We start from the raw sequence: 14498 nt of genomic DNA on the forward strand, positions 1-14498 counted from the left end.
CCAATACAGTATATCCTTTCATTATCCAAATTGTATCTATCAATTGGAGGATAGATCTATCATTTGGTAGTACCCTTCCCTGTCTAAAGAAATGCCCTTTTTACAAGGTCTCCAAAGAGTCCCATACAAAAGCTTAACAGGGGATAACCAAACAGTTTGTATTCTTAACTCCCCTTGGACTTTTTGAAAAGCAAAAACAATCACACCCATCCTCGCTTCATGAGGACATATACTGAAATTGAAACTAAACAGAGAAGTTTAGCATGGCCCCTGCGTAAGGTTGACACACAAATCCGTGAAGTGTTATATATATATATATATATATATATATACACAAAAAATAAAAAGTACACACAACAAGTATAATAATATATTGGATATTGATAACAATTTTATTTGTACAAAAATGTAAATAATGCATATCTTAAAATGTTTTTTTGTGCAGGTATACATAGCAGTTTACAAATTAATTTCTTAATAAAAAATCCTACCCAAAGTCACTCCTATGCATTTCAGTTATACTAGTCACAATCTTCATCAGGGGAATCAGGGATATTTGGAGAAGTAGAAACATATTATATTAAAATATAATCAAATTCATTACCATGCATGGTATACATTTCTAAGGTATAAAGCAAATACCTTTTCAACATGGAAGTGTCAAACATAAACCAGAGCAGTTAAAAATCAAGCATCTTTCTCCCGGATATACTGGCCACAACTTGGGCAGGGACACTAAGACTAGAGCTTACAAGAGGCTACATGAATGGATTGCAATTGAGAATGGAAAAGCCATACACCCAACCACTATATACTGTAGGCATAAAGGTCCAAAACACAGGTGTCAGAATATAAAAGGGAGGGGGAGGTAATTGAGGACAATTGATACACCTGTGCTGGCTATATATATATATATATATATATATATATATATATATATATATATATACACATATATATCAGACAGAGGTGCACAAAAAAGGGGGGCCCACGGTGCACTTCCCGGCGCCAAGGAAAATTATATCAACTGTTTATAAGGAACAACTGATAAGAAATATCAAACAGTGAATACATGATGAATAAGTTAAATAAATTAAATAGATAAATACTTAAGGTGAAGTAAAATCTATCTATAGCAGCAGCTGTTTAAAATAAATGAAAAGACATTTATAAAACATGAAACAAAGTATCAAGCTAGTAGAACCAAAGTCCGATTGATAAAACAGCACTAGTTATTGGATGAGGTCCAACTCCTCAAAAAATAGAAGTCCATAAACAGGTACAGTTCTAAGGTGATCAGTGCTTCTAGGGTAGGCTTTGTAGTGCACCCTACACCAATTCCCAGTCTTCACCTCAAAAGTGGGTCACACTCCCCCTCTGGGGTTCACATTTACCAGAAGGCAAATAGATAAGAGCCTTATATACCAATTTCTCTTATTAAGACTTCCATCATCTCTCCAGGGTCAGCAGGGGTTCATTTCATTCAGGGCATGTAAAAAACAAAGGCACTTCTCTGCTGCCGATTCCAGCGATGTCTCCTCACTATTTCCTTCCAACTCGGCAGCAGCGAAGTGCCTTTGTTTTTTTTGTGCCCTAAATGAAATTAACCCCTGCTGACCCTGGAAAGATGATGGAAGTTGGACCTCATCCAATAACTAGCGCTGTTTTATCAATCGGACTTTGGTTCATATATATATATATATATATATCTATCTATCTAAGGACCCTGACCATGTAAAAAGTATGAAGAAGGATAACCTATATTCCTGTACATGTGGTACAATTTCACCACTTGTCTCGCTACACCAGCACCTACAAAAAAGTATTCAAATAAAGCACTGAGGACTGCATCATTAATCTGTTCCATACTAGGAGGAGTAGTGTTAAATTTTATTATTAAATAATAGCCTGCAATTTTGAACTATGTTCTAGCCCAGTATGGTCTCCTGTTACAATGAAGTATTCCAAAAGGATCCTTTATGAGGTCCAGATTTAATTGTATGCACAAAAAGGTCTTACATGACAAGCTGGAATTGAAGGTGAACTAAATCAGTGGAGTAATAAGGAAATGCCTAAATATATTCCTCCAACCTAGTGTGGTATGTAGAGTGGCCAGTCAGATAAAAAGGGCATTGCCCTCCCCTAACTGCTGCTATATATGGATCTAATACCAAAAATATTACATGAATTGCCTCAGATGCATACTCCATCTTTAGCCACAACAGGTCACTTAGTGATAACAAACACCAAAGCTGTTGCCTCCCATGTTGCCTGTTCAGCTTCCCGGGAGAGAGATTATTTTCTCCTGGCCACTGCTGCTGTCCCTGCCACATGCATGACACCGACACACAAGACACAAAGCCACCACCCAGAAACAGCGATGTGATGCTGACGGAGCGGGAGATCACCCCAGTGGTCAAATGTGGGCATCACAAGGAACCCAAAATTCACACGAAGGGGCAACAATGGGGGGGGGGGGGTTAAGGAAGGTACTTCGCCCCCCGCCTGCCCCCAGACACCCCAATCACAGTGCATATTCACACCAGGACGGCAGTCCAAACCGTGGGAAAGGGTCACCTGGAAAGGAATGCAATTAAAAATAATAATACAAATTGAGTCAGTAGAGCAGAGGTTGGTGTCAGTAGAACTGTCGACAGTGTGAGTAATTTCAAATTTATTTTATTTTTGCAATTTTTTTAGGAGCCCCATTCGGGGGCATTGGTGCAATATCAGCAGGGGGAATCTGCTCCTCAAGGGGTAATTTGAGTTTGCCCAGGCACACCCCCTGCGCACGCTTATAAACCCAAGGCTATAGAAGAAAAAAATATTCATGATTTTGTCCCTTACAGACAGGGCAGACATTTTCAACCCACCTTGCCAGGATTTTTTGTTAGGAATGGTTCTGCTCTGCTCTTATTTTTTTTCATTGCTTTTCAAGGGCCTATTTAAACCAGGAATTGCACCAGAAATTCACATGCAGTGGAGTATGGTGCGATTTGAGCCATAGATTTTTGAACTGGCTGAATCACACTGGACAGCACCAAAAGTAGTGCTTGCACTACTTTAAAAAATTCATTCGAACCAGATTGCATGGTATGTCTGTACCATGAAATCCGATCCGGTGCAGGCAAATGCCCTGCACTTGTGTCCTGTGTTTGGGGTGTCGTTACCTTAAAATTGACACCTGCCGCAGGTCGCAAACTGCAGTGCGTTTGGATTTTTTGGTGCAGGAAACACGCATGGAACGTAGGTTTTCCACACCACATTCTGGTGTAAACGGGCACTAATAGATATTTCACCACTCCCAGGTTTTATAAACAGACAGTCAAAGGGTTATTGATGTCTGCTCTCTTCACTTGTATCATAATTTTTTTACCCCAGTTGTTTGCACCCCAAACTTATAATCAGAGTGAACATAGGAGAGTATAGGAAACCATCTGAATCACAAGGGATTTAATTTCCAAAAACAATCCAGTGGTGAGCCTAATGACTTGTACACACGGCCGGACTTTCCAAGAAAAAAAGTCAGACAGGCTTTTTTTCTCGGAAAGTCTGGCCGTGTGTAGCCTCCATCTGACTTTTTTTGTAGGAAGTCCGACGGACCTTAGAAAAGGAACCTGTTCTCTATCTTTCCATCGGACTCACGGCAGACTTTTGCATGGTCAAAAGTCCGAACGCATATACGAAGCATAACAGGAAGTGTGTTAGAATCACTAGGTGAAAGGAAAAAAGCAGGGGTGAAAAACTGAGAGATGAGTTAGCAAAAAGCAGCACACTGTACACACATTACACAGGCACACTTTTGATCCCTAATTGCCCTAGATGTTAACCCCTTTCCAGCCAGTGTCATTAATACAGTAACAGTGTATAATATTATCACTGATCACTGTATTAAATATCACTGGTGATGTCACTAGCAATTAATCAGTTCCCCCCAGAATCAGTTAGTGTCAGATTGACCGCAGTAATATTGCAGTTGCATTATAAGTCACTGATCGCTCCTATTAGAAGTATATATATACAGTCATGGCCGAAATTGTTGGCACCCCAGACATTTTTCCAGAAAATCAAGTATTTCTCACAGAAAGGCATTGCAGTAACACATGTTTTGCTATACACATGTTTATTCCCTTTGTGTGTGTTGGAACAAAACAAAAAAAGGGAGGAAAAAAAGCAAATTGGACATAATGTCACACAAAACTCCAAAAATTGTCTGGTCAAAATTCTTGGCACCCTTAACTTAATATTTGGTTGCACACCCTTTGGATAAAATAACCGAAATCAGTCACTTCCTATAACCCTCAATAAGCTTCTTACACCTCTCACCCGGAATTTTGGCAAATTGCTCCAGGTCTCTCTTATTGGAAGGGCACCTTTTCCCAACAGCAATTTTAAGATCTCTCCACAGGTGTTCAATGGGATTTAGATCTGGAATCATTGCTGGCCACTCTAGAACTCTACAGCGCTTTGTTGCCATCTATTTCGGGGTGCTTTTTAACGTATGTTTGGGGTCATTGTCCTGCTGGAAGACCCAAGATGTCGGACGCACACTCTACAGATTTCATGATGCCTTGCACACATTCAAGGCACCCAGTGCCAGAGGCAGCAAAACAACCCCAAAACATCATTGAACCTCCACCATATTTCACTGTAGGTAGTGTGTTCTTTGCTTTGTAGGCCTCATTTCATTTTCTGTAAACAGTAGAATGATGTGCTTTACCAAAAAGCTCTATCTTGGTCTCATCTATCCACAAGACGTTTTCCCAGAAGGATTTTTGGCTTACTCAAGTACATTTTGGCAAACTGTAGTCTTGCTTTTTTATGTCTCTGTGTCAGCAGTGGGGTCCTCCTGGGTCTCATGCCATAGGGTTTCATTTCATTTAAATGTTGACGGATAGTTCGCGCTGACACTAATGCTCCCTGAGCCTGCAGGACAGCTTGAATTTCTTTGGAACCTGTTTGGGGCTGCTTATTCACCATCTGGACTATCCTGCGTTGCAACCAGTTCTCTTCTCCTCTTTATGTTGTCTATGCTTAATGTGGTACACACAGACACACAATGCAAAGACTAAGTGAACTTTTCTCCTTTTTATCTGCTTTCAGGTGTGATTTTTATATTGCCCACACCTGTTACTTGCCCCAGGTGAGTTTAAAGGAGCATCACATGCTCGAAACAATCTTATTCATCCACAATTTTGAAAGGGTGCCAAGAATTTCAACCAGTCCCTTTTTGGAGTTCTGTGTTCCAACACACAAAGGGAATAAACAAGTGTATAGCAAAACATGTCTGGGGTACCAACAATTTCGGCCATGACTGTATATACCGTATTTATCGGCGTATACCGCGCACTATTTTGCCCTGAAAATCAGGGCAAAATCGTGGGTGCGCGATATACGCCGATACCCGCTTTCCCGCCACGAGTTTGAATACTGCGCCCGCATATAGCGAGCGCAGTACACTCGTGAATCTTCGGGCAGTCTCGGCGCCTCTCGTACTGACGTCCTGACGTCCTGAGCGTACAGGACGTCAGTGCGAGAGGCCCCCGAGCCTGCCCGAAGATTCACGAGTGTACTGCGCTCGCTATATGCGGGCGCAGTATTCAAAGTCGTGGCGGGAAACGAGCGGGAGGACGCCGCAGAAGGACGCCGGACCCGCCGAAGATGGACACCGGACCCGCCGAAGATGGACACCGGACCCGCCGAAGATGGACGCCCGACCCGCCGAAGAGGACACCCGAAGCCGCAGAAGGACGCCGGACCCGACGAGGCCGCAGAAGGACGCCGGATCCGACGAGGCCGCAGATGGACGCCGCGCAAGACACCAAAACTGTAAGTACAAAAAAACAAAAAATCTTTTTTTCCCACAGGATTGGGGGCCACTTTGGGGGTGCGCGGTATACGCCAGAGCGCGTTATACCGCGATAAATACGGTATATATATATATATATATATATATATATATATATATATATATATATATAAATAAAACAATCAATATACACTTATTGGGAATTTTTTTAATCAAAAACATATAGCAGGATATATTTTGGCCAAAATGTATGAAGATATTAGATTTTTAAAATGTTTTTTTATTGGATATGTTTTAGTGCCAGTTCACACCATAGAAACGCAGTACGGATGTTTTTTTTTGCATGTTTTTGACACGTTGTTGATGCGTTCCAGTGCATTTTTCCCCCTTTTATTCATAACCTTATATAAGGACAGTGGCCCAGATTCACGTAGCACTTACGCCGACGTATCTCGAGATACGCCGCGTAAGTGTAACGATGCACTGTTGTATCTGTGCGCTGTGCCCATAGAACTAGATACGCCTGAAAATAGGCTTCTTACGACCGACGTAACTTGCCTACGCCGGCGTATCTTGGGCGCATATTTACGCTGGAGGCATATGGGAAATTCGGTTCCCATATGCAAATGAGTGAGATACGCCGATTCACAAACGTACTTGCGCCCGGCGCATTAATATACGCTGTATACATATGTCGTACGTCCGGCGTAAAGTTAAGCCTCATAAAGCAGGGGTAAGTCATGTTAAGGTATGGACCAGGGAACAGCCGTCGTATTTTACGTTGTTTACATAGTAGTATGTGAATAGGGCTGGGCAGTGATTCGACGTATCTTATGGAGTATTTACGACGTGATTCTGACGCATGCGTACTGGGATGCGTCCACATCATTTGCCTCATTTGCATGGGGTCACGGTTCATTTAAATGGATAACGGCCACCTTCCACCTACTTTGAATTAGGCGGGCTTACGCCGACGATTTTACGTTACGCCGGCGCAACGTTGGGAGCATTTGCATTGTGAATTGGGTGCTTGCCTCTCTGTTTTACGTTGGCGTAGCGCATATGAGATGTGCTACGCCTGCCTAAAAATGCGCCAATCTTCCATGAATCCGGCCCAGTGTGTTTTTGGTGCATTTAGGTGTGTTCCAGTGCATTTTTGATGCATTTTACCGCGTTCCAGTACAGTCCAGTGCAAAAAAATGCAGAATGTTCTACTTTTTTTTCTGGAACTGGAACTGACTGCACTAGTGTGCACTATGCCATTGAAAATCATATAACCTACTATCCATGTTTTTGATGCTGAAAAAAATGCACTGGACTGCATGTGGTATGAACTGGCCCTATAGCAGAAAGTGAAAAATATTGTTTTGTTTTTTTCCTAATTGTCTGTCTTTTTTTTTTTGTTTATATCGCAAAAATGAAAAACACAGTAGTGATCAAATACCACCAAAATAAATCTATTTTTTTTGTTGTAAAAAAATTGATATCAATTTTATTTGGGTACAGCATTGCATGACTGTGCAATTAACAGTTAAAATAGTACAGTGCCGAATAGCAAAACATGGCCTGGTCATGAAGGGGGTAAAATCACTGCCCGTACACTGAACCAAACCAGTTTAATTTGCGAATAGCTGACAGTTTCAGCTCCAGTGAGCCGTGGTGAGGGGACTGTTTGATGCATTTTTTAGTGCGATCATCGTACATCGGCTCCCGCAGGTGTAGTTGTGGGTGGAGCGTGCTCGCGGGTCTTGTGGACTTTATGTATGTGATCGCCTAGTACAGAGGCAGAATGGGGATCTGCCTTTGTAAACAAGGTGGATCCCCATTCTGACAGATGACAGAGATCTAGTCATCGGGAACAGTGATCTCTGTCATTTCCCAGGCAGTTAGAACACACTTTGGGAATACAGTTAACCACTTGATAGCCCCTAGTGTTAACCCCTACCCTGCCACTGTAATTTTTACATTGATTGGTGCATTTCTATAGCACTGATCAATGTAATAATGTCACTGGTCCCCAAAAAGTGTAATTTGGGTTCAGATTTGTCCACCGCAATGTCGCAGTCCTGCTAAAAAAAAAGTCCCTAAATCTATCCCAAACTTTTGCGTAAACCAATCAAACCAATCAAAAATATATAGAAGAGTATATATCGACCTAATTTTTACATTTTTGGGAATATTTATTTTAGCAAAAAGTAAAAAATATTGTTTTTCAAACGTTTTTTACAAAATTGCTCTTTTTTTGTTTATGGCGCAAAAATAAAATCCCCAGAGGTGATCAAATAGCACCAAATAAAAGTTCTATTTGTGGGAAAAAAAGGACGTAAATTTTGTTTGGGTACAGCGTTGCACGATCGCGCAATAGCCTGTTAAAGCGACGCAGTGCCGTATCGCAAACAATGGCCTGGTCCAATGGCAAACCCTTCCAGTGTTTAACTAGTTAACGCATGTTGCAGTGACATGCAGTGCCTTCCTGTGCACTATAAAATGCAGCATGGTATATGTTTTTGCTCACTGCACCTCACCTCTGAGTTGTATTGGAGTGCAAATGGAGAAAACGGTAACCGATGTTCTTCCAGTGCAGAAAAACAATAGTCACTGCACTATGTGTGAGCGGGCTCTAAAAATCTCATTACATCACTTGAATATGGAGACGGCATTTGAGTGTTAGCAGTTATACATTTAGTGCCATCCAGTGTACCATATAAAAATACATATCTACCTTTAGGCTTCATTTCCATGGACGTTTTTACAGCCACTTTTTTTTGTCTTTTTTACAGCTTAAAAACACCTGTCCATGTTTTTTTTGTTTTTTTTTTTAGCTGGAGCTCAAAAACGCTGCGGTAGCGTTTTTGCAAGTTTTTGAGTGTTTTTGCGCATTTTGAGCGTCTTTTAACGTCTGGCGTTTTTACAACTCTAATGCTGGAGCTTCAGAACGCACTGGTCCTGTTTTTTTTTTTTGCAGCTTAAAAACGGCTCAGCCATCTACAGCTCAAAAACTTCATGGTGGGCATGAGGACATAGACTAACATGGAGAGCCGTTTTTAAGCTGGATACAAGTAAACTGTATCAACCGCTGTAAAGGTATACCAATGCTTCCAGAAAACAAAACGACCAAGTGTACTCCCTGAGTGTTTACTATACTTTACAAATATTTTACTGTATCCAGCATGTGTCTCCTGTAAACAAAGTATTTTTATGTGATCATGCCTCTTTTGTTATGATTGTTTTTAATACACTACTAAATTTTCTATCAATAAAAATTGATATATTTTTACATACTTACCTATTTCTATTTGTTGCCATTCTGGCTTAATTCCTGTCCGTATTAATCCCTTGGGGCATCCTTTTCCTTACAATATGCATATTTGGGATGTGACAGGAATCACCAGGATGAGTCTCTAATTTAGATTCTCCTTCCAAATTTTCTCTTGTAAACAAAGTATGACAGGTTAAAATTGGTTCAAGAGTTGAAAAATTGTAACAAATTTTGTGGCCTCCCCTATATTTTGCACATTCAGAGAGATCACATATATATACAATTCTAAACATTTAACTAACAAATTAAAATAAAAAAATAATAAAAACAAAAATAATTGTCACTCGTAGCTTACATACAGTCAATGATTTTGCAAAGTACAGTGAGGAAAATAAGTATTTGAACACCCTGCTATTTTGCAAGTTCTCCCACTTGGAAATCATGGAGGGGTCTGAAATTGTTATCGTAGGTGCATGTCCACTGTGAGAGACATAATCAAAAAAAAAAAAATCCAGAAATCACAATGTATGATTTTTTTAACTATTTATTTGTATGATACAGCTGCAAATAAGTATTTGAACACCTGAGAAAATCAATGTTAATATTTGGTACAGTAGCCTTTGTTTGCAATTACAGAGGTCAAACGTTTCTTGTAGTTTTTCACCAGGTTTGCACACACTGGAGGAGGGATTTTGGCCCACTCCTCCACACAGATCTTCTCTAGATCAGTCAGGTTTCTGGGCTGTCGCTGAGAAACACGGAGTTTGAGCTCCCTCCAAAGATTCTCTATTGGGTTTAGGTCTGGAGACTGGCTAGGCCACGCCAGAACCTTGATATGCTTCTTACAGAGCCACTCCTTGGTTATCCTGGCTGTGTGCTTCGGGTCATTGTCATGTTGGAAGACCCAGCCTCGACCCATCTTCAAAGCTCTAACTGAGGGAAGGAGGTTGTTGCCCAAAATCTCGCAATACATGGCCCCGGTCATCCTCTCCTTAATACAGTGCAGTAGCCCTGTCCCATGTGCAGAAAAACACCCCCAAAGCATGATGCTACCACCCCCATGCTTCACAGTAGGGATGGTGTTCTTGGGATGGTACTCATCATTCTTCTTCCTCCAAACACGGTTAGTTGAATTATGACCAAAAAGTTCTATTTTGGTCTCATCTGACCACATGACTTTCTCCCATGACTCCTCTGGATCATCCAAATGGTCATTGGCAAACTTAAGACGGGCCTTGACATGTGCTGGTTTAAGCAGGGGAACCTTCCGTGCCATGCATGATTTCAAACCATGACGTCTTAGTGTATTACCAACAGTAACCTTGGAAACGGTGGTCCCAGCTCTTTTCAGGTCATTGACCAGCTCCTCCCGTGTAGTCCTGGGCTGATTTCTCACCTTTCTTAGGATCATTGAGACCCCACGAGGTGAGATTTTGCATGGAGCCCCAGTCCGAGGGAGATTGACAGTCATGTTTAGCTTCTTCCATTTTCTAATGATTGCTCCAACAGTGGACCTTTTTTCACCAAGCTGGTTGGCAATTTCCCCGTAGCCCTTTCCAGCCTTGTGGAGGTGTACAATTTTGTCTCTAGTGTCTTTGAACAGCTCTTTGGTCTTGGCCATGTTAGTAGTTGGATTCTTACTGATTGTATGGGGTGGACAGGTGTCTTTATGCAGCTAATGACCTCAAACAGGTGCATCTAATTTAGGATAATAAATGGAGTGGAGGTGGACATTTTAAAGGCAGACTAACAGGTCTTTGAGGGTCAGAATTCTAGCTGATAGACAGGTGTTCAAATACTTATTTGCAGCTGTATCATACAAATAAATAGTTAAAAAATCATAAATTGTGATTTCTGGAATTTTTTTTTTTGATTATGTCTCTCACAGTGGACATGCACCTACGATGACAATTTCAGACCCCTCCATGATTTCCAAGTGGGAGAACTTGCAAAATAGCAGGGTGTTCAAATACTTATTTTCCTACCCAAAGTCACTCCTATGCATTTCAGTTATACTAGTCACAATCTTCATCAGGGGAATCAGGGATATTTGGAGAAGTAGAAACATATTATATTAAAATATAATCAAATTCATTACAATGCATGGTATACATTTCTAAGGTATAAAGCAAATACCTTTTCAACATGGAAGTGTCAAACATAAACCAGAGTAGTTAAAAATCAAGCATCTTTCTCCCGGATATACTGGCCACAACTTGGGCAGGGACACTAAGACTAGAGCTTACAAGAGGCTACATGAATGGATTGCAATTGAGAATGGAAAAGCCATACACCCAACCACTATATACTGTAGGCATAAAGGTCCAAAACACAGGTGTCAGAATATAAAAGGGAGGGGGAGGTAATTGAGGACAATTGATACACCTGTGCTGGCTATATATATATATATATATATATATATATATATATATATATATATATATATATATATACATATATATCAGACAGAGGTGCACAAAAAAGGGGGGCCCACGGTGCACTTCCCGGCGCCAAGGAAAATTATATCAACTGTTTATGAGGAACAACTGATAAGAAATATCAAACAGTGAATACATGATGAATAAGTTAAATAAATTAAATAGATAAATACTTAAGGTGAAGTAAAATCTATCAATAGCAGCAGCTGTTTAAAATAAATGAAAAGACATTTATAAAACATGAAACAAAGTATCAAGCTAGTAGAACCAAAGTCCGATTGATAAAACAGCACTAGTTATTGGATGAGGTCCAACTCCTCAAAAAATAGAAGTCCATAAACAGGTACAGTTCCTAATGATCAGTGCTTCTAGGGTAGGCTTTGTAGTGCACCCTACACCAATTCCCAGTCTTCACCTCAAAAGTGGGTCACACTCCCCCTCTGGGGTTCACATTTACCAGAAGGCAAATAGATAAGAGCCTTATATACCAATTTCTCTTATTAAGACTTCCATCATCTCTCCAGGGTCAGCAGGGGTTCATTTCATTCAGGGCATGTAAAAAACAAAGGCACTTCTCTGCTGCCGATTCCAGCGATGTCTCCTCACTATTTCCTTCCAACTCGGCAGCAGCGAAGTGCCTTTGTTTTTTTTGTGCCCTAAATGAAATTAACCCCTGCTGACCCTGGAAAGATGATGGAAGTTGGACCTCATCCAATAACTAGTGCTGTTTTATCAATCGGACTTTGGTTCATATATATATATATATATATATATATATATATATATATATATATATATATATATATATATATATATATCTAAGGACCCTGACCATGTAAAAAGTATGAAGAAGGATAACCTATATTCCTGTACATGTGGTACAATTTCACCACTTGTCTCACTACACCAGCACCTACAAAAAAGTATTCAAATAAAGCACTGAGGACTGCATCATTAATCTGTTCCATACTAGGAGGAGTAGTGTTAAATTTTATTATTAAATAATAGCCTGCAATTTTGAACTATGTTCTAGCCCAGTATGGTCTCCTGTTACAATGAAGTATTCCAAAAGGATCCTTTATGAGGTCCAGATTTAATTGTATGCACAAAAAGGTCTTACATGACAAGCTGGAATTGAAGGTGAACTAAATCAGTGGAGTAATAAGGAAATGCCTAAATATATTCCTCCAACCTAGTGTGGTATGTAGAGTGGCCAGTCAGATAAAAAGGGCATTGCCCTCCCCTAACTGCTGCTATATATGGATCTAATACCAAAAATATTACATGAATTGCCTCAGATGCATACTCCATCTTTAGCCACAACAGGTCACTTAGTGATAACAAACACCAAAGCTGTTGCCTCCCATGTTGCCTGTTCAGCTTCCCGGGAGAGAGATTATTTTCTCCTGGCCACTGCTGCTGTCCCTGCCACATGCATGACACCGACACACAAGACACAAAGCCACCACCCAGAAACAGCGATGTGATGCTGACGGAGCGGGAGATCACCCCAGTGGTCAAATGTGGGCATCACAAGGAACCCAAAATTCACACGAAGGGGCAACAATGGGGGGGGGGGGGGTTAAGGAAGGTACTTCGCCCCCCGCCTGCCCCCAGACACCCCAATCACAGTGCATATTCACACCAGGACGGCAGTCCAAACCGTGGGAAAGGGTCACCTGGAATGCAATTAAAAATAATAATACAAATTGAGTCAGTAGAGCAGAGGTTGGTGTCAGTAGAACTGTCGACAGTGTGAGTAATTTCAAATTTATTTTATTTTTGCAATTTTTTTAGGAGCCCCATTCGGGGGCATTGGTGCAATATCAGCAGGGGGAATCTGCTCCTCAAGGGGTAATTTGAGTTTGCCCAGGCACACCCCCTGCGCACGCTTATAAACCCAAGGCTATAGAAGAAAAAAATATTCATGATTTTGTCCCTTACAGACAGGGCAGACATTTTCAACCCACCTTGCCAGGATTTTTTGTTAGGAATGGTTCTGCTCTGCTCTTATTTTTTTTCATTGCTTTTCAAGGGCCTATTTAAACCAGGAATTGCACCAGAAATTCACATGCAGTGGAGTATGGTGCGATTTGAGCCATAGATTTTTGAACTGGCTGAATCACACTGGACAGCACCAAAAGTAGTGCTTGCACTACTTTAAAAAATTCATTCGAACCAGATTGCATGGTATGTCTGTACCATGAAATCCGATCCGGTGCAGGCAAATGCCCTGCACTTGTGTCCTGTGTTTGGGGTGTCGTTACCTTAAAATTGACACCTGCCGCAGGTCGCAAACTACAGTGCGTTTGGATTTTTTGGTGCAGGAAACACGCATGGAACGTAGGTTTTCCACACCACATTCTGGTGTAAACGGGCACTAATAGATATTTCACCACTCCCAGGTTTTATAAACAGACAGTCAAAGGGTTATTGATGTCTGCTCTCTTCACTTGTATCATAATTTTTTTACCCCAGTTGTTTGCACCCCAAACTTATAATCAGAGTGAACATAGGAGAGTATAGGAAACCATCTGAATCACAAGGGATTTAATTTCCAAAAACAATCCAGTGGTGAGCCTAATGACTTGTACACACGGCCGGACTTTCCAAGAAAAAAAGTCAGACAGGCTTTTTTTCTCGGAAAGTCTGGCCGTGTGTAGCCTCCATCTGACTTTTTTTGTAGGAAGTCCGACGGACCTTAGAAAAGGAACCTGTTCTCTATCTTTCCATCGGACTCACGGCAGACTTTTGCATGGTCAAAAGTCCGAACGCATATACGAAGCATAACAGGAAGTGTGTTAGAATCACTAGGTGAAAGGAAAAAAGCAGGGGTGAAAAACTGAGAGATGAGTTAGCAAAAAGCAGCACACTGTACACACATTACACAGGCACACTTTTGATCCCTAATTGCTAGGGTTGTCCCGATACCGATACTAGTATCGGTATCGGGACCGATTCCGAGTTTTTTCGGCGGTACTCAGACGCCGAT

At 41.0% G+C, this 14498-nt stretch overlaps 1 non-coding gene across 1 annotated transcript; it reads left to right on the top strand.

Annotated features, from left to right (window-relative positions):
* The first annotated feature begins 208 nt into the window (after nt 1-208).
* LOC120944565 lies at nt 209-315 on the top strand. Its single transcript, XR_005750427.1, has one exon. It is a non-coding gene; the product is annotated as a U6 spliceosomal RNA (small nuclear RNA).
* The last annotated feature ends 14183 nt before the right edge of the window (nt 316-14498 follow it).

Source organism: Rana temporaria, chromosome 6 (genome assembly GCF_905171775.1).
Source record: "Rana temporaria chromosome 6, aRanTem1.1, whole genome shotgun sequence".
In the NCBI taxonomy this organism is placed as follows: Eukaryota; Metazoa; Chordata; class Amphibia; order Anura; family Ranidae; genus Rana; species Rana temporaria.